At 39.9% G+C, this 23,162-nt stretch overlaps 1 protein-coding gene across 7 annotated transcripts in view; it reads left to right on the forward strand.

Moving 5' to 3' along the window:
* CREB5 (cAMP responsive element binding protein 5) overlaps positions 1-23,162 on the forward strand; it is a 262,913-nt gene that overhangs the window by 191,357 nt on the left and 48,394 nt on the right. The window lies entirely within an intron of this gene.

Here is a 23,162-nt window from a genome sequence, read left to right on the forward strand (position 1 = left end):
TGAACTATCTGAACCATATTGTGCTAAATAAGATTTTTGGTGCAGGTCAGTAGAACTTAAGCAAATGGTGTGGCTGTTTTCTCTAATGGTGTCTGTGCTCCACAACTTGATCTAAAGAAAATTGTCAGTTAACAAAGAGTGCAGCATAAAGCATATGCTGCCGATGAGGGAGTGTATACATAGTCCTTGTTTTTTCCAGATAGGAGTATGGTGTGTCAGAGGAGCATATCAAACAACACACACACACACATATATATGTATTTATATAACTGAGATATTTTCTTTTTCTGGAATGCAACAAAGGTGTTCCCATCAAAAAGAAGTGTCAGAATTTGGACAAATGTAATTTATTTACATGAGTCAAATGTCACAACAAAAAACCAGAATTGTTTTTTAAAGTTGTTCTACATCTTAAAAGGTCAAGGCTTCTCAGGTATGTGTACTGATATAGGATTAATGTAGGTAAGCTAAACTACAGGTGGACATCTGTAAGTTTTCCCCAGCTTTATATGCACTCTTCTGCATACCTTATATATCTTGTGCATATATTTGGAACTAATATCCTTGAAATCAAGTTATCAATGTACAAAGGCTTTGGCTTTTTACATTTCAGAACTGCCGTTTGCTGCTCTCTAATGGAAATATGAAGACAGAAGTTTTTAGTTTTTACTCTGTAGGGTTTTTGTCCTCTCAAGATATCTCATCATAGTGAAAAACAGGAGTAACTTCATTGAACTTCTTTCATTGGCATTTTGCCAAGGTAAAATTGTCATAAGCGAGAGAATGAAATCAAGCCGACAAAGATTAAGCAACCACATATTTTTATATATTTCTACTTTGCATGACTGGTACAGCTTTAAAGTTGTTGTCTTCTGTCCTGAGGCAAAGAAAAATATCTACTTGTCCATAGGTATGGTGCATACAGGAGACTCTGGGTTAAGAGCAACAACACATACAAGTTTATTCTACCTCTGTTTTCTTAGGTTGGGTAGGTCGTGCCTTTGCCTCACTGTTGGTCTGGGTTAGGCTGTTAACCCAACCTCTGTTAACACTCTCTCTAAAACCACATTCCGTAAACATGCAGCCATTTGGCAAGAAGAAGAAGGATAGCCAAAAATGCCGGCTCCCCCAGCCAAGGAAAACCTGTGGTCGAGAGTTCTCTCTGCTGTACCACACAGTGACGGTGACATGCCAAATGGCAACAGCCTGTGCAGCAGAGCTTGTTAAAAACTTTTTGGAATAGGCAAGTGTTTTTTCAGTGCAAGTGTAGCTGAGCCAAGCTAAATACTCCTTGGCTGAATAAATCCAAAACTGGCATCTGTTTTGGGGACTAAAGGTTCTGTAGTTTACTCTCTCCCCACACTCCCTGCCTCTTTTTTACTGGTAGTGTGAGGCTACTTAAGAACAAGATTAAATTATTAGTGCATATGGTGAGAATTCTGTGCTTTAATAACTGAAACCGTACATTAATACAAGTTACCTTTTAATCTGGGTAAGCAGGTTTTGTCCCTAAATCTAACACATGAACAAATTGCTATCAGTTCCAAAATGTGGTGTAGAGAACAAGCAGAGCCTTTACTTCTCAGGGCCTTTCTGCCACTCTTCCAACTGTAGAAAAAAATATGCATACATTAACTCTTAAGAGGTATACTTCAGGACTTCCAGGACTTTTCCTCTTCTCAAATGCAGGTTTGGAGTTTTAAAAATATTTTGTATTTCTATGTTCTAATTTTATACTTTGTTTCTGTATGAGCACACATGCAATATAAAAAGGCTCTTCATTTAGCCACTGCTTTGAGGAATATGAATCTATTGACAATACTCTGCATGAATACAAACTAGAAAAAAATGTAGGAAATGTAGGAAATATTCAGAGCAAAATTATTTCTTACATGTAAATTAATGGACTTTAAATAAGAATCATCTGTGTTACAGGATGTTTGTTCTGATTGTTACCCATTTCACTTTTCCTCATGCTTGAAGCTTGATACTTCTCACACTCTGGTGACTTAGTTAAAAGTATAAAGTGAGGGTGCTTAGTACATTATCAGACTGTGTCCTGCATTAGGAAAGAATTTCAGATTTCCCTGGATTCTGCTAATGCTATTACTGCTATTAGTGCATTCAGCATTGTTTTTATTCTGTTTGGCTGGCCCCACCCTGAGAAGAATGTATGTGTTGAACACCAGAGTCATCTAAAGTGTTTGTAGCTAATGACTGGAGATATTAAAAGGGGACTTGGGGCCTGATTCATCAGGTGCCCAAATCCATGGGAGTATCAGCACTTTCAGGAGGCCTGTGTGAGAGAATGTGGGACAGGCTCCTGTAAATGTGAGACCCAGATGTGAGACCCAGATGTGAGCCCAGATCCTTCTGGCCTTGTGGCAGTGTGTACCTGAGCAGTGCAAGCACGATTTGACATGCAGCAGTCATAACACTGTTTGGTGACACACGTGACTTAATTTGCCTCCGTGAAATGCATGAGAATAAATAATATCAGTAGGGGTGCTGTGGGATGCCAGGTTTTTTTAAAGAAAGCTGAAAGATGGCAAAAGATTCATACTCGTGATTGGTTCATAATTTGTTTATAAAGGGAAATGGAAGCCAGTCTGATAAATATATACATTGTCTGATATACAAGCACATCTACACACAAATATAGAATATGTGTGGCATTAATGTAATGTTTCTATAGTAAGCAATACATGTTTTAATCACCTTGTATCACCTGGTATTTATGGAAAGCCACGTTCTGCCACCCAAGATGCTTGTTTCCTGGTTTAATTTTTTTCAGGAGAACATTCCATCAAGTATTAAGGTATTGTAGATGACATCCCAGAACTGATTTAATTTATCACAGCAATCTCAGTTTCCCTCACAATATGCCTCTCAATTAGGTTATCACCCAATGCTTTAAAACTGTCCTAGTAAATGAATGAGTGAACATCTAAATCAATACTGCTTTCTTCTTAGATTCACAGCTGAGTGGATAAAACTCTTATGCTGCCCACCAAAAACACACATTGATTTTATATTAAAATATATTGCGCTGGAAAGAGGAGGAAACATATAGGCCTTAAGTGTACACGGTAAAAAATATGCAGAGTCGCACGTGTAGCATATTAACATGTGGTTCAGTAGGCTGAAAGTATTATGAAGTTGGATCTGTTGGCAGTGCCTTTGCCTTAATATACTGCCTACACACAGCTTGGTTTTGCAGTTTCAGAGTACTGGAGATTTTAAAACTCGGAAGTACAATACTGCTTGGATTACTGGAGCGAAAGATAAACAGTGTGCACTGAACCTCTGGAAGGCTGTGTGAAGGCAGGTCTTTTCGATGGAGCTGATGCCTTTTTGTCTGAATTTTGCAAGGCATTGCTCTTTACCTGAAGAAATTTATGGCCATTGAAAGGAGGTATAAAAAGCAGGCTGGCAATGAAAGAATTGCATTTAAAAATACAGTTCTCAATTTAATCTATTAATTTTTTCTTTTACAATTTCTGTCTGCCACTTGCTGGATATGTAGTTTTATAAAATTTAAATTAAATGTTATATGTGTTGCTTGGCTGTGCCTGTAATCCTGACAGAACCTGCATGGTTCTTTAGAAAAGAAAAGAAAAGAAAAGCAATAATTTCTGTATCAGAAGTGCATAGGACTGTGGGTTGTTGTTTTTGCCTTGTAAGCATTGCAAGGTTGGACAGCAAAAAATACAAATAAAATAATTTGAAAGTGTCTGTCAGATGAAAGAGTGAAAATATAATCAGAAAAGTAATAAATTGGTAGAGTGCATGTTCCTAATTAAAATGGTAAAATAGCCAAGCCTCCTAATATACCTAAGAGTGCTGGACAGCTTTGGCAGAGGAGGAGAGAAGTGAAAGAAGTTAGAGTGAGCCAGTTGTCATCAGCACTAATTTTTATTCAACTTAATTAGAGGTAAGGGTCCAGATCCTACTGGTGGCTGTGTAAATCCCAGTGCAAGCATCACTCAGCTTTCCATCCCAGAGGAAAGGCCAGGCTGTCTGCAGAGACCTGGCTGCATTTTGCATGGCTCTAAGACAAGCACGTCTCGCTATCTGCAGGAGCACAACATGCCAGCCAAACAGGAAAGGCTTGGCCACAAAGGTCGAGGGCTTCCATCAGATGCAGATCATGGTCTGAGTTGGGATGGAGTCTTCTGCTGCTCCTTGTTTCACGAATTACATGCACTTCTGTGCCCGTGGGCTGTGATGGTGCAGCCACTGCAAAGTGAGAAGCAGCTGGAGTAAATTCTCACCCTGGTACCCACAAAGTACCCACTTTGGTACTTGTTCAGCCCTCGGATGTGGAAGCAAAGAGTGCTGCCCAAACAGCAGTGGCTGGGACAGCTGGCAGCCTTGGGAAGGACATCCCTCTGGATTCCTGCTCCGAGCCCAGGTTTACAAGGTTTCCACGCTGATTTCAGGCAAGCTGACATCGGCAGTCCAGGCAGGATCAGAGCCACTGAAACTCCAGGCTTAGATACTTCACACTTTGTGACTGAAGATACTTTGTTGAACAAAATAAACAGTTTGAAGTCTGTGTTTTCCTATCAAGCTGTCTGGGAATGGAATCAGTTCAGCAGAACAGCACATACTGCTTCAGGGCCAGAAGGTTTTTCTTTGCATGGATCCTGGACTGCTGAGCAGAAAGAAAAAATGTTGCATCTCTGCTTTCAACAGCAATTGCTCATCTTGTACTTCACAATAAAGCAATGAAAGCAGCATAAGAGAAAAAAAAAGTGTAAAACAACGTCTTCCAAATAAAAAATAGAGTTGTGACAAAACTTCCTGTATCAGTAACTGAGAAGTGTTTTCACAGAGGGGACTGCCGTATAGCTAAAACCCACGATACTTCTGCAATTGTTGACAAAACTCACTATTCTGAAATTGTATCTCCTGTTACATTTGTGCTTATGTTTTGAAGTCCTCAAAGCCAAACTTTTCAGTGTACTCCTGATCTGTGATCCCCTTTCCTGGGCAGCAGCTTTGCCTGCAGACAGCGTGCCTTGCTGCGGATTAAGGTATTATGGTGATGGGTGAAGATAATGATATTCTGGTTTGTTTACTGAAACAGGACCTTGTACCCGTCATGCCTAAATTCTGGATTATGTACTAGACTGGGTAGGAACTAATTCTTCTTAAGCTGTCAGTGGCTCAGTAAGTTCGCCGGAGAAGCAAGGCTTCTCTCAGTTACTCATAGCTGCTGCGAATAAGTGCCCAATATCTGATCCTGCTTCTTCCGACTGTATATGAATTTTGTTGCTTCTCGCAGGCACAAGTTGTAACAATTCCTTGCATTTTTCTTTCTTTGTGTCACTTTATCCCGCGGTGATCTTATCAGCACTATTTCCCTAGAAGAACTTGGATTTGTATTATTTTGTTTGCCTTGATTCAGCTGGGTGTTAAAGTGACCTCGCTTTCTCCCCCACCCACCAGCCCTCACCCTGTCTCTTTCTCCCTGTTTCTCCACCACCCTCTTTCCTTAGAGGATTTGCTGTCTTTGTAGATTTGTTTCTCCTTTTCTCCCCAGTGTCCACCCTGATTTTGTTACCATAGCAATAACTGAAATACAATCCCAATATTTGCTTGCTGTAGCTATCATCTAGCCCGACAGATGAACTGTTGGCTTTTGTGTGTCATAAGGTTTTGAAACTTAAGTCTGATACATCTGTATATGTAGGGGAAATCTGTTTGGTGCCCAACTGCCCCTTACAGAAAAGGATTTGTTTGTGTAAACCTGTGTGTCAGTGGGTGCTGGTGGAAGTAAAAGCAAGCCCTTGTGGTAGTGAAGCCAGAGAAGGAAACTATAAAAACAAAAACATGATTGTGTTACAGGGAAGTTCTGCTTCACGAAGATATATTTCAGTCTCTTGCTGAATATGTACGGCTTTCATTTTCCAAAATTTTTACAAGATCCACAAATAATAGAAATTGTTTTGAGCTTCAGGCTGTTGCACATGAAGCCCAGCATTTGATTAGGATGTGCTAGTGCATCTCGTGACAAGTGATGGGCTTTGGGTGGAGGAGATGGTTTTACACTTTACCAGCCCCATATTTTAACCACTGAGGACACAAGAGCTGGAAGAAAAATTCTCATGGCAATAAATCTCTTCTTTATGGACAGGCTTAGAAAGTATTTTCTAAAAACTATGCAGTAGCTAATGAAGCAGTTTATTAATTATGGTAGTCTTCCTGTGAGATAAATAATTTCAGACTGTTGAACTGAGAGAGAAAATTGAAGTGACTCACTGGAGGCCACACAATTTGTCAGTGGAAGAGCTGAAACAAGCACAGAAGAATTTCTGACTGCCAGTTCCAGAACACACAATTTCTGTCTGAAAAAAATTTATGTATATATTTTTTTCAAGTTAATATTAACATTGGTAATATCAATATAATTGTTGAAATAGATTGTTTTTCATGACTGGTGAAAGAATGGGAAAACTGAACTCCTCAAGCTTACAGGGGGTGCAGGCTCAAGTTTAGGATTCAAATCTGAATGAAGGTGGTTCTTTGTGTTTAGATTTAATGCCACTGAAATTTCCTGAACTTTACTGATGAGATTTTTGGCTCAGAATGACAAAAATTAACTGATCTTCTGAGACTTCTGTCATCTGAGATGATGGAAGCCTTGTGAGATCAGCTTCCCTGGCATCGTGGCTTTCACTGAAATCTCAGGAGAGCACTTACTTTCACATAATGTCAACCGTATCCAAACCAGGACTAACGAATACCCCTGCAGAGCTCCTTCTAAGATCACAGACATATTTGAAACCCCGCTGCAAGCTGTGTGCAGTCCGAGGGAATGTTCACAGCATTTGTTGTTTCTTCTGTCAGATATGGCCGGTGACACTTCCCAGTGCTGGCAAGGATATACACTGTCTTCCAGATGTTCTTCAGTGCAGCTTCTCATTTATGTTCAGAGGAGGTAATTTAAAAACTGTGACAGGCTGGGTATCCCACCCTGGAAACACTTATGCAGCAAACTATGCACAGCTCTGGTTTTTGCTAGCGAAAATTGCTGGCCAGTAAAGTTTATCTGAGATTTTAGTATAAAATGCTATGAATAATCTTCCTGAATGTGCTCTGTAGTCAGACTGCACGGGTTGTAGCCTAGTTAGTTGTGTCCCCTGCACTCGGTGTCCCCTTTATTCTGTCTGCTGCACAACCCACTTTATGGGATGCCCCCCCAGGGGACCTGAGCTGCCTTTTCTCAATTTTTTGCTCATGTGCTGAAGACTGACTAGCAATGTGGGCACATCCAGGTTACTCTGCTTCAGAGAGATTCTTTTGTTTCAAAGAACTTACATTAGAAAGAAGACAGTGAAATACTGGACATGGCTGGAATATTGCAGTGGCAGGGGAACATGGACTTTGACAAGCTGAAAGTGAACTAGCATGAAGATTTGACTGAAAAACTATCAGGTTTTTTAAGAATATAATTCAATTTATACACAACCTTCCTCTTCTAGTTTTTCTCCCATTTTTGATATGAAGGTTACAGTGAAACCAACTCTTTTTTTATATTGAAAAAATGTTCCATTAATCTTACTTTAAGATAATAGCAGATTCTTAATTTACTAACAATATCAGTGGGGAAGTATTTTAATTAGGGATTGTTACCTTCATGTTATACGTTTTTGTTCATGAAAGCTTGGTCTTAAAATTATGTTGTGAAGAGAAAAAAAAAAAAAAGAGCTTTTGTAGGATAGAAAACAGCAGACAGGATTCCTGAAGTTTTGTTGTTCTGTCTACTGGAAATAATTTAAAACCAAACATACACCTTTTCACTGCAGCTCCTCTTCTCTCCATTTTAATTTTCCAAAATGAGTGTTCAGAAAAGAGACAAGCCCCATAAGCAACTTCAAGCAGAATTTCATAATCCTTTACCTTCAAAATATCAGACTCGGGATTTTTGGTATAGTCAGAGATTACTTTTCAGATTTAGCCCTGGTCCTCAGCTGTAAACCTGGATAACTTGACTTCAAATTAATTTTATGTTTTTTGCATCAGCTGAGGATCTAGTTTATACTTATGAATATCAACACTTCCTTTAGGCAAGGTTTGGCCCTTCCAGAATTTGATACTGCCAGATAAAGCCTTTTGCTTATTTTGGCTTTAACATTTTTTTAAATTTAGAATTTATATTCTGTATTTTGCAGAATGCTCTACAGACTACCTGCATTCTGACAACAGAGCATATGTGGGAAGGTTATTCATAGCATTTTACACACTAAATATTTAGTACATATTTGCCTCCTATTCTTGCACATTGGTGTTTTGACAACTGCTCCAGAATCTCACATGAACTTTATCTGACTTCATTTTTCAACTCAGCTTCCTGTAGGTGTTCGTTACATAATATTTAAGGATACATTATTTTCTCTAATCCCAAAAATAATATTAGAAGATTTTTATAATTGATTCATCATATCAAACAACCACCAGTGATTTTGTGGCAGGTATTGGTATCTGTCCCTAGTGATTCGTAATGAAAAATTGCCAGATATTTCTTTGAAAGTGATGGATGATTCATGTTGTTATATTTAGGTCACATTATTCTGGAATGTTTAAATTAGACTACAAGCCACCTCTGAACATACATGTGCAAACATAGAGTACATTTTTAGTTTCCCATCTGGAAATACGTATAAAGTCCAGGACTGTTTGCGGGTCACGAGAAACATTGTTATATTTTTATTTTGGTATTTCAGTTCACACTTATACTAATATGAAAAGTTTAGTAATGGCATATCCTCAATAATGCCCTTAAATGCCAAGGTTACACATGAAGTCCAATGGGATCTAGCAAATGTTTAAACTTTTATTAAAGTCCAAAGCCTAAAATAGACTTTACTAGACCTGTACAAATTATTTTAAATTATGTAAATATTTTTAATATGTCTGGCTTCTGACAGAACACCACTATACACTGAAGTATGACATTCGCCTTACTGTGCCAACTTTTTGCTTTTTTTTTCTTCTTCCCAAAATACCTATCGTCATTACTGGATTTGACTAGAGTCTGCTTTATGTGCTGCTTGTGGTTCAGGAGAAATATATGTGAAGAGAATGGACTGTGCTCCCTGACTGTTAACAGAGGCTCTTTAGCATGAGGCTGAGCGTGAACTTTGTTTTGGCTGCCAACAAAGCAGCCGGGAGATACCCAGGGTAAGGGTGGGGAAGTCCAGATCTGCTTTCCATCTAATGGACGTGTGCAGCTGCTCTGCAGGCTGGTGTTGGTGTGCAGTGTGTGACTATGTCAGAGAGAAAACTATTTATTTGGAGGTTTGTAACAGATACTGCTCTAACTTCATCTCCCAGGAATTTTATTAAATTAAAAAATCCTGCCAAAACATTAATATATGGATGTGTACAAATCTGGGGTTTTGAGTACTTCATTTAAACTAGAGGCAGTGGTGGGTGATAGGAAGAACTAACAGCCTGAAGAGTCCTAGGTTTATTGGTCAGATGTTTGATGTCAGATGTGCATGTTTGTGCACATGTCCATTTTTCTTTCCTGTGGTTACAGTGGGTCTTTTTTCCTCCTCCATTCCATGCAATTTTGCTATGCAAGCATAATCTTATCTAGGCTTATTTGGCTAACTTTGTCCACCTATATATTTGCGTATTACCTTATCTTCTGTTTAGAAGCCACTTTTCCTGAAATACTTTAGAATGCTGAAAAAAAATAAATGTCTGAAAATCCATGCCTGCTATCCAAAGAACACTTACTAACACTTAGGGCGACTACCATTTGCACAAAGAAAAAGCAATTTGTTCAGCTACGTGAATTTGCTGAGGCTTGTCAGTCTTCTAAATCATGTTAGTGGTGGATTAGTTTGATTGGAAACTTGATCCAAGCAATGTTTGAATTAGTTGCATACACAGTTCCCAGAGGTAATCTGGAGTTTATGTGAAAAAAGGTATATAACCACATCAGTATTGAGAATTAAAATAGAAATGAATTGCCTTTGGTGAAATTTGTGGTTACTGGGATTGTTCATGGATACTGAAATCTTTCATTTAAATAAGAAATAACAAAATAAGGTAGCTTAATCTCAGTTTAAAGATTTTAGAAAGCAAAACTTCCTTTTCTGCCACACTTAAAATTCAAGATGTGTTTATGCTAGCCTTAGTAAAACTGGTATATGTGACTCATGATGCTAGTTTAATACTGCCCACAAAAATCCAAATAACATGTGGATAGTATGACTTGTAGTACCCATCCAGTACGTTCTTTCCTCCTACAGGAGTGAAGGAGGAAAGTTGTCCCTAGGGCTCCTCGTCACTGCAGCCTGGGTGATGACTAGCTGGATGAAGTAGCCCTAAACTTCCTCCCATCTTTGGTTTGTTCTCTTGGTGGTGAAAAAATCATGAACATGCATTTCTCTGGAGCATGTAAGGTGTCTAGAGGGACTTTTCAGGCCTGAAGCAGAAGTAAAGCTCTCTTGAGTTGCAGGTGTGAAGAAGATGATAAGGAATCAGGATTAAGTCCTGGATGTCTTTAAACAGATTCTAAATTCTGTTTTGAAAATCTGCTGTAGATTCTGTTGAGCCTCCTGCCAATTACAGGACAGTAGGAATCATTATATACATGTAGCTGGAAAATGCCATTTGCCTGAAGTTGTGAGGTGCCTCCTGTCACTCTCCATCCTTTGTTTCTCAGCGGGATGGTATCATCACATGTCATGGACCATATCCACACTGATGGTGACAGACTCTGTTCAGGTTCCAGGTGCTTCCAGTGCTGATCCTGGGCCACCATACCCAGTGAAGAGAGACACACCACAGACCTGGTGCTCCTGAGGTAAAGGAACATACATGCCATCTCTGCAGGCAGTGAAGCAGGACTCTTTCCCCCGTAGGGTTAGTAAAAGACTATGAGAGCCCAGTTGTCACCAGCAGACATCTCCTGACCCTTCCCAAGCCTTGGTGTAAGGGAGGCAGGGGCTGGTGTTGGGCTTTGCTTTGTAGGACAGCCAGAAGTACATCCATGTCTCTGTGGCTGCTCCTCTTCTCTGATGGAGAAGGCCACACAGGACACACCCCCAAGCCCCTCTCCTCTGGTTTTACACACCCAGCAGGTAATGTTAGCATGGTATCAGTGAAAACCCTACCTGTCCACTTGAATCTCTGTGTAGCATTTGATGTATCTCCCATAATAAATTATGCACTTTGAGCAGCAATAACAATAGCTGAGATTCTTGAGACAAGAAGGGTCACATTACCAGAAGCATCAAAAAGGCTGATTAAAATTAAATCGTAGCAGACAACAGTTGTGTTACAAAGGAAGGCTCGATTACAGCCAAATCACTTTCTTTGCTAACCTCTGACTTATTTATTTCTCCTGCATGCTGCAGTCTGCATACTCTTTCTGATTGTAATGAGCATTAATTGATTAGCTGGATCTATGAAGAGCTTGAGCACTCGTAAGTACTATCCCAGTGGGTACACAACTAAATAGTTTATGAGGTAATTAGTATTTTAATGCCTTTTCTAATGAGCCTTTTCAGTAATGAAATCTCATGAGAACATTATTGGTTCATATATATTTCTTCAGACAAAACAAAAGGTAAGCTAATGCTATTAAGAGATTTTAAAGCTAGTTTATGAAATGCTTTTCAGTAACTTATTTTTGAATGCTTGCCTTGGTTCATTTTGCTTTAATAAAAAAAAAAAATCCACCTTAGTTTTTTCCCCTGCTCTGCCTCTTTCACTCCTGTCTTTTGACAGAATTCTTACACTATACTGCAATTTCAAATAATTGGGATAATTTCTGAGGCTGCTACCCGATCTCCTAAGCTCAGCTGTAAGTAAATAATACCATACTGTCTGAGCGTGTTGTTTCAGATGTGTTCTCATCCTGGAAAAAAACCCAACTCTGTGCCTGGCTGCACAGTGCTGTGGATTTATGACTCTGTCAAGTTTGAGAGATTGACCAACCTCTACAAAGCTTTTCAATGTCAAACTGAGCTCTGTTCTGGAGGCTTGAAAGCAGCACAGAACTTGCAACCATACAGGCAGTTTTCTGCTTTGTTGTGTATACTCCATTTTATCTATGCTTAATCCATGGTGGAAAGGACAAGTCCTTTGCCTTGAATTTTACTTTTCTGGTACCTGAAAGAAGACAGCTGAATATGGCTTTTCTGGAAAGAGATTTTTCAGAGTACGAATGGCTCATTTTATTATTGGCCATGGAGATTTTCGTTCTCTGGAGATCATAAAGTCTCAGTAGCTTTTATATTCTCATCTCTCTTAGGGCTCACTTCTAGATGGAAAGTGCAGTCTTGTCCTGAGAGGGATTTCAATTGCAGTTTAACAGCAGATAGAAATGTGGGGAAACAGCCTGAGCCAAACAGTGAAGCATCTGCATTTTGGAAACGTGTTTAATAAATTAGTTTTATATCAGTGAAGCATCTGTGTTTTGGAAACCTGTTTCATAAATTAGTTTTACATGATCTAGGTGATGTATGCCTTGAAATACTTTAGAAACTTCATTTAAAGTTAGGGGTGTAGAAATCCTGTTTAATATTAGAAGCTGTAGGAATAAAACTGTAAGAAATTCCCCTATACAGCTCTCATTATGTAATGTAAGATGTAACGAGTCTAATTCATCCTCAGGGTGTCTTTAATGGTGTCAGCAAAGTGTTTGCAAAGGATGGATTTGGCCTAGGGACATCACCGCCATAAAACCTGTCTTCCACTGGCATTTCTCTCCAAAGCTTTACTGAGACATGTCACTATGATATATTAGCAGCCTAGTACTTTTTGATGACTAGAAGTTAGTAGCTGTATGGGTGTTGTTTTCTCCAAATGAATATAAAAAGCCCCATTTTGAGTTAGGGCAGCCCTAAAAGCCCCCTCCAGAAGGGAGGAATGGTGTCCTTGGCTTCATGTGTGTGACATTGCTTGCAGTACCATGCATTAGCGACGTTTATGAGATGAAGAACGCCCAGCACTGACCACTGCTTTCCACATTGCCTGCCATCTCCACACCCTTTTGCAACTCAAACCCAACAGGCGAGGATGATGCCTCCTGTGTCAGCTCCTAACAGCACCCACAGATTGTCAGCTCTCAGTGCTCACCCACAGCAGGGCTGGAGCCCTCTTGTAAAGGCACAGCCCAGCACGCTTTTAGGATGGAAGCTGAGCAGCCTGATCTGTTCCCTTGGCTAAGATGAGGCAGCTTCTTGTGTCCATGTTAAGGGTTTGTTCAAAATGCAGAGTGAATCAGATTTGTCTGCCTTTGCCTTCTGAAGTGAGCCAGCCCCTGGCTGCTCTGGGATCTCGGCATGGTCTGCAACCCAACAGGCTGCCACCACACCAGTGCCCAGAGAAGCAAGTTCAAGAGAGAAGGTGCACATCAGGTTACCAGCCCAAGAGCAGAGGAAAAATATCCTCAGAGAAATATTTTGGTTTCCATTCTGGAAAGTTCAGAGAGGGTGTTTCTGCTCTATATTCAGAGGCTTCCTTAGGGGACAAATGATCCCTCACCTGTCTGAGGGTAGGAGGTCCTAACTGCCTGTCTTTCATGGCCTTTGGACTTTGCTGAACACTAATGCAGAGCAGTAAGAATTAAACTGGGGTGGTGGGAAGAACCAGTTGCCAGATGTTGCTTTTGATTGGGTAATATTTCTTTTAAACTTGAAACGGGCTGCAGTTGTTTTCCTTACTTTTTCAGAGACTCTCTTTATTTGTTTGTGCTTCCTGAGTCATCACCTGTCTTTGCCAAGACTTTATTATATCTTAACAAAAGGTATATTATTGATGCCCTGTGGCATGCACAAAGCCTTTCTATGAACTCCAGTAGACATGTGTTCCTTCCAGATTCATTTCGCTTCCTGTCTCTGCTCCTGAGCAAGTCCGTGCTCCAGGCTCGGCTCTGACAGTGTGTAAATGCTCAGCAGGCTTTGACACCCCATCTGCTTGAAAGCACATCTTTCTCAGTTTTTGATGCATTTGGGTCAGTCTTCCTACCTTTCTATAATGTGTATGTATACATGTGGGCACTGAAGAAATGTTTCTATTAGAAGTACTTGGAAAGAGCAAAAAGAACTTAAAAGTTTGTCACTCTCTTTCTTTCTTTCTCCTTGTTGTGTATACCATGAGGTCATGATTAATGGCTTTGGTGATGTTTGGAGGGCAGAAATCACTTGTATATTCAATTCAGGAAGACCTCTGAATTGGCAGCTCTGGGGGTGGAAGGACCCATGATGTCATCTCATGTGTCCACAGGGGACGCAGCTATTGCTTCTTTAGGCATTACTCTTGTATAATACTAAGGTGTGGGGGGTTTTTTGGCCTTGAAAATGCATTATTTCTGCCCTGAGCAATGGAAAGATTCCCCACCCTCTGGGGAGGCTGCTTAGGATGGAGTGAGTCTTAATGTGCAAGAGAGGGGACTGTTGAGGGTGTGCATGGAGGACAATCAGAGGACTCTAGACTTTGCTGATACACTTCTAGTGATGCAAACTGAGTTCAAAAGAATGGGAACCTCTAAATGAAGTGTACTTGAAACAAAGCTGCTAGGAGATGGAGAAGTATACACAGTAGAGAAATAGGATATCTTAAAACGTATTCATGGCTTTCCTGAGATGTCTTGGATTGTACAAACTTACTGCCATTGTGTAAGTGAAACCCTAGATTCCCTGAGGCCGTAATTGTTACTGAAATTTAACTTCTTTTGCTTTGAAGAAATAAAAGACAAAGTAAATTTATTACAGTAGTGTAACTCCTGTCAATCTCACACTAAAGGAACTATGAAAAACATATAATTTAAGAAATTATGGGCAAACTCATAATTTCCTTCCTTCCATATATATATTATATATATATATTTTATATATACTTTTATTATATACAGAATATATATTTTCTATATAGAAGGAGGAGTGGAGTGGAGTTGAATACCTCCTTTTTTAGCCTCTTGTTTCAGTAAAAGAAAATGCTATTCAAGACATGTTGGCTAGTCTCTCTGGTGTCATCGAGAAGCTCTGTAAGAGATATGCTATCTCTGTTTTGCTTTTAAGCTAAATGAATACATTCAAAAGGCATGGATAGTGTGAGCATGGTATTTTCAGGGAATCTTATTTCCTTACAATCTAGTAAATTTTAATTCAGAACAATTCTGTGTTTTATTTACAGTTCAATTTAGATAATGTTTACTAGTGTTTACATGTTGTGCCTGCCTAATAGATGGCAGATATAGAATGAAATTAAAATACAGAGAATCCAGACAATAAACATCCCAGTTCACAGTTACACTGTGAGTCTTTGTGTTTCTTCATAGTGTGATTTCAGAATCTAATTAAGCAGATGCTCAAGTAGCTTGGGGATCCAAGCCTTGAATTGCTCTATTAAATTACTTTTTTCTATCAGCATGAGTATAAGTGTCAAGGATAAATTTAAAATAAGGAACAAATATTTAGGATGAAAAGAATGACATCAACTAAACGACCTCAAAAAGCCAGAAATAAACTGTTAGCTAACAACATAAAATTCAAACCGGATATGTGGGAAAGTACAGTGCATTATACAACAGGATTGCTTATTGTGAAGAAGACAGAGCAAAAGAGATGCCTAAATGTCTGAATTGTTTTCTAGGAATATGGTACCATTTTGCATGCAGGTGTTATTTACATTACTAAGTAGGTTCATTTCCTTTCCCACCTGTCAGTCACCTCCGAATCAAAAAATTGTCCCAGTGCATTTGCAAACACAGGAAACAGCTAGTGGCATATAATTTAAACCAAGCAGGAGGAATATCCTAGTTTATTTGTAAATAAAGTAAAAATTGGGGATGTCTTACATTGTAATGTCTCTTTATTAATATCACTGCTTTATTTCATTAACAGTGTTATTCCTCAGCAAAGAAAAAAAGATTTCTGGGTTTGTAAATGAAGCTGAAACCATGGGGTTCACAGTATGAGGGCCACCCTGAGTACAATGTCTGCATTAATCTTTGCTCCTTGCACAGAAGGCTGGAGCTGGCTGCCAGAGCTAATGAATGGATTGTGACTGTGCCACGTTGGGCTATTACCAAATACAAAGGCTGGTCACACATTATAGTTTGTCCGATAGCTTCAGGTATAAACATTAGGAAAACATTTGTTCAACAGTAATAGTTAGTCAGCAATAGAGGCAAGTATTACAGATTGCACTGAGGCAAATGTGACTTTCTGTGGGAAAAAGCCTGTTACCTGTCTAGTGATTCATAAAAAGCATAAAAAGGCACTTCAGTTGCATCTCTTCTAAAGGTGAGACCAAACCACAGCATTTCTGCAAAACCCTAATAACCTCAGTCTTTACTGCAAACACTGTAGTGTTTTAAGAGCACTACTTTTCCCCGGTTTAACAACAAAAAAATCTTGCTGGAGATTTGTTTCTGGCTTGGATTAGGGTCATGCTTGCACAGATAAAGTGCTTCACTGAGTGGATCCTTTTTAGCTTAAACCTTAACAGTTAAATTAGAAGAAAACTCACAACTGGCTCAGAGGAGCTCAGCAAATCACCAGGCAGCCTGGGCTGCTGAGATGCTTTCGTTCTTTAGCAATGAACTCATACCTTGGGCTTTTGTATTCTCGGGGAGAAGAAGCCATAGTTCAGAGAACTGCTAGAAGCAGGATGGTTAAATGAAGCCCAACAGTAAGCAATTCGTGTTACTGAAGCATGTCATTGAAACTTGGCACAAGCGCTAGGTCGGAGCTTGTGCTGTGGAATGGCTTTAAGTGCTTGTCATCCCACAGATACCGCCGCAAATGTTCTGTATTGTCTCTCCTTTCCTGCGCTGTCTGGGAGAGTGAGTACAAGAATAAGTCTATGCGTTTTCATTTGTTTGACTTTGAGTTTTCTGTGCTTTGGTTTCAGTAGCGTGGCTATCAGATGAATGAGGTTGAATCTGTGCCAGGAGGGATGCAAAACAGCCCATTACTTCATTGTGTGGTTGATTTGCTTGTTTGTTTTAAAAGTTTGCATGTACTGGTGAATGCGAGGGGATGATAGCATCTAATAATTGTGGTGCTGGCAGGAGCGAGGCAAGTTTACCCACACAGCCTGCCAAGGTACCTCTAGTCTGGCTTGCAGCACCTTTTTTTTTCCCAATGGTTGTCCTGCTGCTGTAGCACAGACACAGAGAGCAGCTTTAAAGTACTCACAACTGGCGTATGCGGGGAGACCACCAAATTAATTTTCCTTTTTCATGTGATTAGTTTTTGACTGCTATGTTGCCATATCTTGTGCCAAGGTATTTAACAGGGGGCTCCTGCTGTGAGAGTCCTCATTTCCACTTTTACTCTGATGCAACTAAAGGGAAATTATTCCCTTCCCAAGATGATCGTTCTGCAAAAGATTTTCAGAGGGATCTGCCAAGAGCAGAAAGTATGAATAGATTAACAAATGCTGGTAATCCCTGCATTGCAGAAAGATGGACTTGACCTCTGTGTATTTGCAGGTTTGTGTCAATAGTCCAGAGAAATACAAGATTGTCCTAAAGAGCTGGTAATAATTTCAGTGCATAGAGTTTGCTTCAGTTCTACCATTCTAGAGTTCTGAGCATGAATTACAGGTGTCACAATGAGGGCTTCTGCTGCTGCACATATTCTCTTGGCACGGACTCAGGCATGGTAAGGACTTCACTGTAACAGTGACTTCTGTGATCCAGAGCAACAGAGCATGGTTGGTCATTAAATAATCAATTGTTTTTAAGGACATCCTTACTAGAGCTAATTAAAATACCTGTAATTACTAAATCACTTCATTATTTAAGATAAACCTCCAGATTATTTTCTGTTTACTGGGTTGCTAGGGATGCCTAATACATCAATATGTGTAGAAGTGTTCAATGAGGCCGCCAGGTTTTTTGAAAGAGTTTTACATACTTCAGAAGTAGACTCCATTTGGCTAAGGAATTGGCCAAAGCCTAAAAATGTGACATCATTCTTGGCAAGTCATAGAGATATTTTTGTTAACAGACACTATATAAAAAGTGTACTATACTTCTCCTAAGCAAAAATCTGTGTGTAGAGAAAAATGAAATATCTTCTTGTCGGGAATAATTTTTCAAAGAAATATAATTTATTGAATAGCCCTGTGTATTATGTTAATTCAATGTATTTGTTCTTCTATATCCTTTTATTCTTTAAATACAATTATTGTGTATGTCCTGAATACTTTTAAATCAATATGAGTATTTAGCAGATAAATGCAATTATTCCCTATTAATTCTCCCATCAATTCCATGTTTGTGTAATAGACGTACTGCAATTGTCTTCTCAAGTCCAATCACATATTTCAACTTCCAACAATTATGTTTTAACTTAATTCCAATGACTGATTAAAACCATGTGTATTCAGGTTTAGATAGATGTGCTTACTATGAGATTGTTAGACCTGCAGAAAATATGTTTTTAATAATCCATTAGTATTTAATTAGCATGCAATAACTGTCTTATTAAATCTAAATTAAAACCTTATTTGAAGCATGTAATTGAAAGTGCCACTGGGTAAAATCTAATCTGTCAGGGATGAATTTATATTGAATAACAACGCTAAAATTTTCTTTTCTGCAGTTTTTAGGGTCTTCCAAACATTTGCTTAGTCATCACAGTGGAATCTTGCAACAATCAGTTTTCTGCAAGTGCAGCATTTAAAATGTGTTTTGGGTCAGAGTTGTCATCTTTTGAGAGTTCGTCTCGATTTGAAAGATGATTCTTTGGGTGGAAGATGAGGAATTCTTAAACCTTTACCAGATGCCAAAATGTGTGTGAATGTTTCCCACTAGCCAGTGAAGAAGGAGGGATGGTTTGCAACACCATGTGCTTAGGTGTCCCTCAGCATGCCCTGCCAAGTATGAAAGAAAAAGAGGGTTTTGTAACTCTACCTCTTTAAAATAGAAAAGTTACTGTCATGTGTTGCTGCGTATGAGGGGGTCGCACAACACAGCTGGTGAGAGCAAATTACAGCAAAATTAGACTATTGCAACACTGCTCTGGGATAAGGGGGATCCATAATCCATCCAGAAATGTGAATTCATAAATGCTACTGGTGGACTTGCTTCAGCAGGACAGCTGGAGAAGTCTGTGTAAATTATCAACCCAAACTGCTTGTAAAATTCTAAACATCATCGCTTTGAGATTAATAGCTATTAGGCTCTCTGTAAAGATGGGTTTAATTAACTGGCTAACAAATTTATAGCAAAAGTCGCCTCTCAGATCTGCTTTGTAGGGTCCAAGTTTGTTGTTTCCTTTTCTCATGGTAACCCTGTCCCTCCTTGACAGTAAGTGGGAAAACTGCAAATGCAGGGAAGAGCAGTGATTTATCAGGTGAACCACGGGAGATAATTTTCCCAAGGTGCTTTGTATTGGTGCTTACTCTTTGTCAGCCTCAGTCCTCACTGGATGCTAAGGGAGGACTCCATGGACATCAAGGTCCCATTTGGGAGCTGACCATTACCTCGCTTGTATCATTATTATTACCTTGATTTGGGCAATGTCCTCATGAACCTGAGACAGTTCACCAGATTGGGATTTGGCAGTAATGGATGGGGAATTCCAGATGCTGATGGGGACTGTCTAAGGATCCAAGACTGTGGTTAGGAAGGGAATAAAAGATTACTGAGGATGGAGAGCATGGAGAAGCAGCAAAATATTTTGCTGATTCTGTAGACAGTGTTGGCCAGCAACGCCTAGAGTGTTGACAGACCTCAGTTCCTGAGTTGTGGTGGACAGTTCTGTCCCTCCTCAAACTGCTCACAGGACAGAAATTCACCTCCTCTGTTTTTTATTAACAAGCTGGGGAGGATGAAGACCAAAAAAAACAATAAAGAAGGATGTAAACCAAGGAAACTTTCAAAGGAGAAGGAAGAAACTTGCAAACAATCTCATCTATGGGCAGGAACTTGGCCTTTGAAGGAGGACAGAAATTTTCAAAGACATGTACAGTACAAGTGAGCTGAACAGAAAGGCATCAGGGCTCTTTTGAAGATGGCCAAAGAAAATTGTGCATCCAGTGATGGGAATAGCCCCTAGAATTACCCAAGTCAAATTAAATGGTTCCTTTTACTTGAAATGTGTTTATGCTTAGGCCACACATGAATAGCTGTCATGGTGAATGCACTACGGGTGTAAATTGTGATCTGTTTATTTGAACTTAGACTCTAAGTGTTACTGGACACCCATGAAAAACTGGAGTGCTCTTACTCTGGAGCTGTGAAAAGTGTCACCATTTCTGTAAATAGCTCCATTTTGCTGCAATTTACTCCCACCATCTGTGTTGTGTGGTTGCTTATACAAAACAGCATGTAATAGAAACTCTTGTTATGAAGAGATACTGCCCATGGAAAGCTCATGAAAACCCATAGGCAGCAGAATCCACTCAGACCACCTAAACCCTGTAGCAGTAACCATTCAAGTACATGAAACACAGTCAACACAAAATGACTGTACCCCATGGAACTGCTCAGAATCAACACTGTGATGTTGACATGGTGGGGGAAGGTAGCTGAGGCAGAGAACCACTGAGCAGAGAAAACAGGGTGCAAAATTATTTAATTGCTCACCTTCATTTGAAATTGGTGGAATGTCATGTCTAGGTATGGAAACTATCTGGGGTTTATTTACATAGCCCAATTTGAGGCACCTGTCTAAATCAGGAGCCAAAGCTCCAACAGGGTTAATAGATCACTTAGGTTAAGAGCTAATTACAGCCTAATGTGAGGTTCTCTGAATGGCTCTCCAGTGGCACCAGTGGACCGCCCAGCCAGGTGGCTGGTTCAGGTGGTGTAAGTAATCACTCAGACCCTGAGCTTCAGAAAGTTCAACAGTGGAGCAATTCTAAATTAATTCTATAGTTTTCACGACTATCTGCATGGTTAAAAACTGTAAAATTTACAGAGAGAAAGACATTAACCACTTAGTGAAATGGAATGTATGTTGCTGGCAGCTTGGGGTTAAGGTTTCAGCAAGGAGTAAGTAATATATATAGAGCTGTGTTTACTTCAGCAACACCAGTTCACACCTGCTGAGAATCCGACTCAGGGTTGTTTTTTAAGAATTAGTCTTCTATCCACTCTTGATGTTTGCATGTGCTCTATTTCTTTCTCTTCCTAATATTTTTAAGCAAGAGAAGCTGCTGTGGCATCACTTAGGACAAGGATAGTAACATGATTATTAGAGAAATTAATACATGTGGTTCATTGTCTTGTGTTTCAATGTTTGCCTGTAAAATCAGGATTACTGAAAAATAAAAGTCTCTTGCAGATTACAAAAAGTAGAAGCATTTGACTTTCATTTCTAATCAAACAGGCTAAATATTCATGTTTATGTGCCTAAATGAAACTTTTGTATGCAGTCTTCCACCCCATCTGCATGAATAGTGGCATTGTAACAGGGTGAGGTCACTGCAGAAGGGAAAGTGAGGTAAGAACACAGCTGAATCTACAGCCTCTCTGCTACATGGTGCACCAGCTTGTGCTTAAAGGAATACAGTGCTTTGGCCTGAGCCAGAGTCGCTGTGGGCACTGCCTGCAGAGCTGAATGCCTCTTGCAGGGCTCTAGATGCATTCCTGGCTCTGCTGTATGGTCTGGTGCACAGTGTAACTTTCCCCTGCTTTTACAAACTGCTCTTCAGAGACCTCTTTACACATCTAATATAAGTGAAAATCCATATGGTTTATTTTAAAACCTTCATTAAAAAAAAAAAAAAAGAAAGAAATAAACAGTTCTTGGGCCTCATTCTGCTTTGACTTATGTGGCATAAATCCTGACCAGTCCCTTTGTAATATTCACTGATGTTCAGGATTTATGCCAGCATCAGGGGGAGCAGCATTTGGCCCATCAAAGGGCTTTTCCCCTCTCATTCTTTTCAAAAGAAATGACTTAACTTTATAGAGACTGATGGCTTCCTATTGGCACCACCTCTGTCCCTAGTGGGAATTCTCATATACAGAGAGTATGGCATAACCCAATCTGTGCATCTGAGAACTGGGCAGTGGAAGGGTGACACAGTAAAGGAGTGTTTGAAGGAGTGTGAGATTTGCTAAATCTGTGTGCCAGTTCATATTTTACCTATTCCTTGCATTAACTTAAAAGGCCATATAAACAGGTTGCCAAGGGTACACTGGCAAATTGCCGTCCCTCGCCCACCATCATAATTAGAATTCTGAGAACTTGGAAAATCCTGCCTAGTGAGCAAGCCCTTCTCGCCCTTTTTCCACAAGATTCTCCAAGCTCACAAACCTGGGTAGACTTGGAGCAGCTTCTGCTTCAAATGAGACTGTCCATCCTAGTCTCACCACCTAGCACAGGAGCCAACGGGGCTCTTTTTTCATCCCACGCTGCCTCTTGCTGCTTCACCTTCCCAGTGTCACTCCCTGAATTTCCAGCAAATTTGTCTGGAATAGAAATACCCTCTTGATTGCCTCTGCCATGTGATGCAGCAACGAACCCACTAGTCTTCTCAACACAGATTTACTGGATCAGCCTGTTTCTATCTCACCTACCAAACTCTTCCCTCAGTCAGCCGCTGATAACCTTGGGATCAGACCAACATGCTGTCAGATGTTTCAGAAGCAGGACACTCAGTGCTATGCTCCTGCTGCACCAGGCTCAGTTGTGAGCAAGTCAACATCAGGGATTATTAACCAGTTTTGGATCCCTTTTTACTCTTTTTCCCCCCCACATGGTGAGCCATGGCTCATTGTGGTTGAGCCATGAGTGTTAACAAGGTAAAATTGTAAAAGTTTTGGAAGGATTTTTCAGGTCATTTTGGTACCCTCTTTTTTCCCTCAGGAAAAACAGGTAGGAGTTGGTGAGGCAGTCTGCGAAGCTTGGAAATTCTTTTTCCTGTGAAAACTAGCCATTTTTTGGTTACCTGCTCCAAAACCTTGTTGACCCTAGGTTGCCAAGCAGGACAGTGTGTGTGTGTTCTTCCTGTAGAAAAAGTAGCTCAGAGGCTCTTTTATCTTTGCACTATTAATTCCCCAAACACCAAAATAATTTCTGTTTTTCCTGTCCCTGCAACATCCAACTTACTCATGAGCACTGGAGCTGAAAATTGCATCAGTCCCTGGTCACTCCTGGTCTAAAATCTTCTCTTTCCTTAAGCCTCTCCAACCCATCTGGGAGTTTGGGATTGTGGCAGCACAA

This window comes from Catharus ustulatus, chromosome 1 (assembly GCF_009819885.2).
Source record: "Catharus ustulatus isolate bCatUst1 chromosome 1, bCatUst1.pri.v2, whole genome shotgun sequence".
Lineage (NCBI taxonomy): Eukaryota > Metazoa > Chordata > Aves > Passeriformes > Turdidae > Catharus > Catharus ustulatus.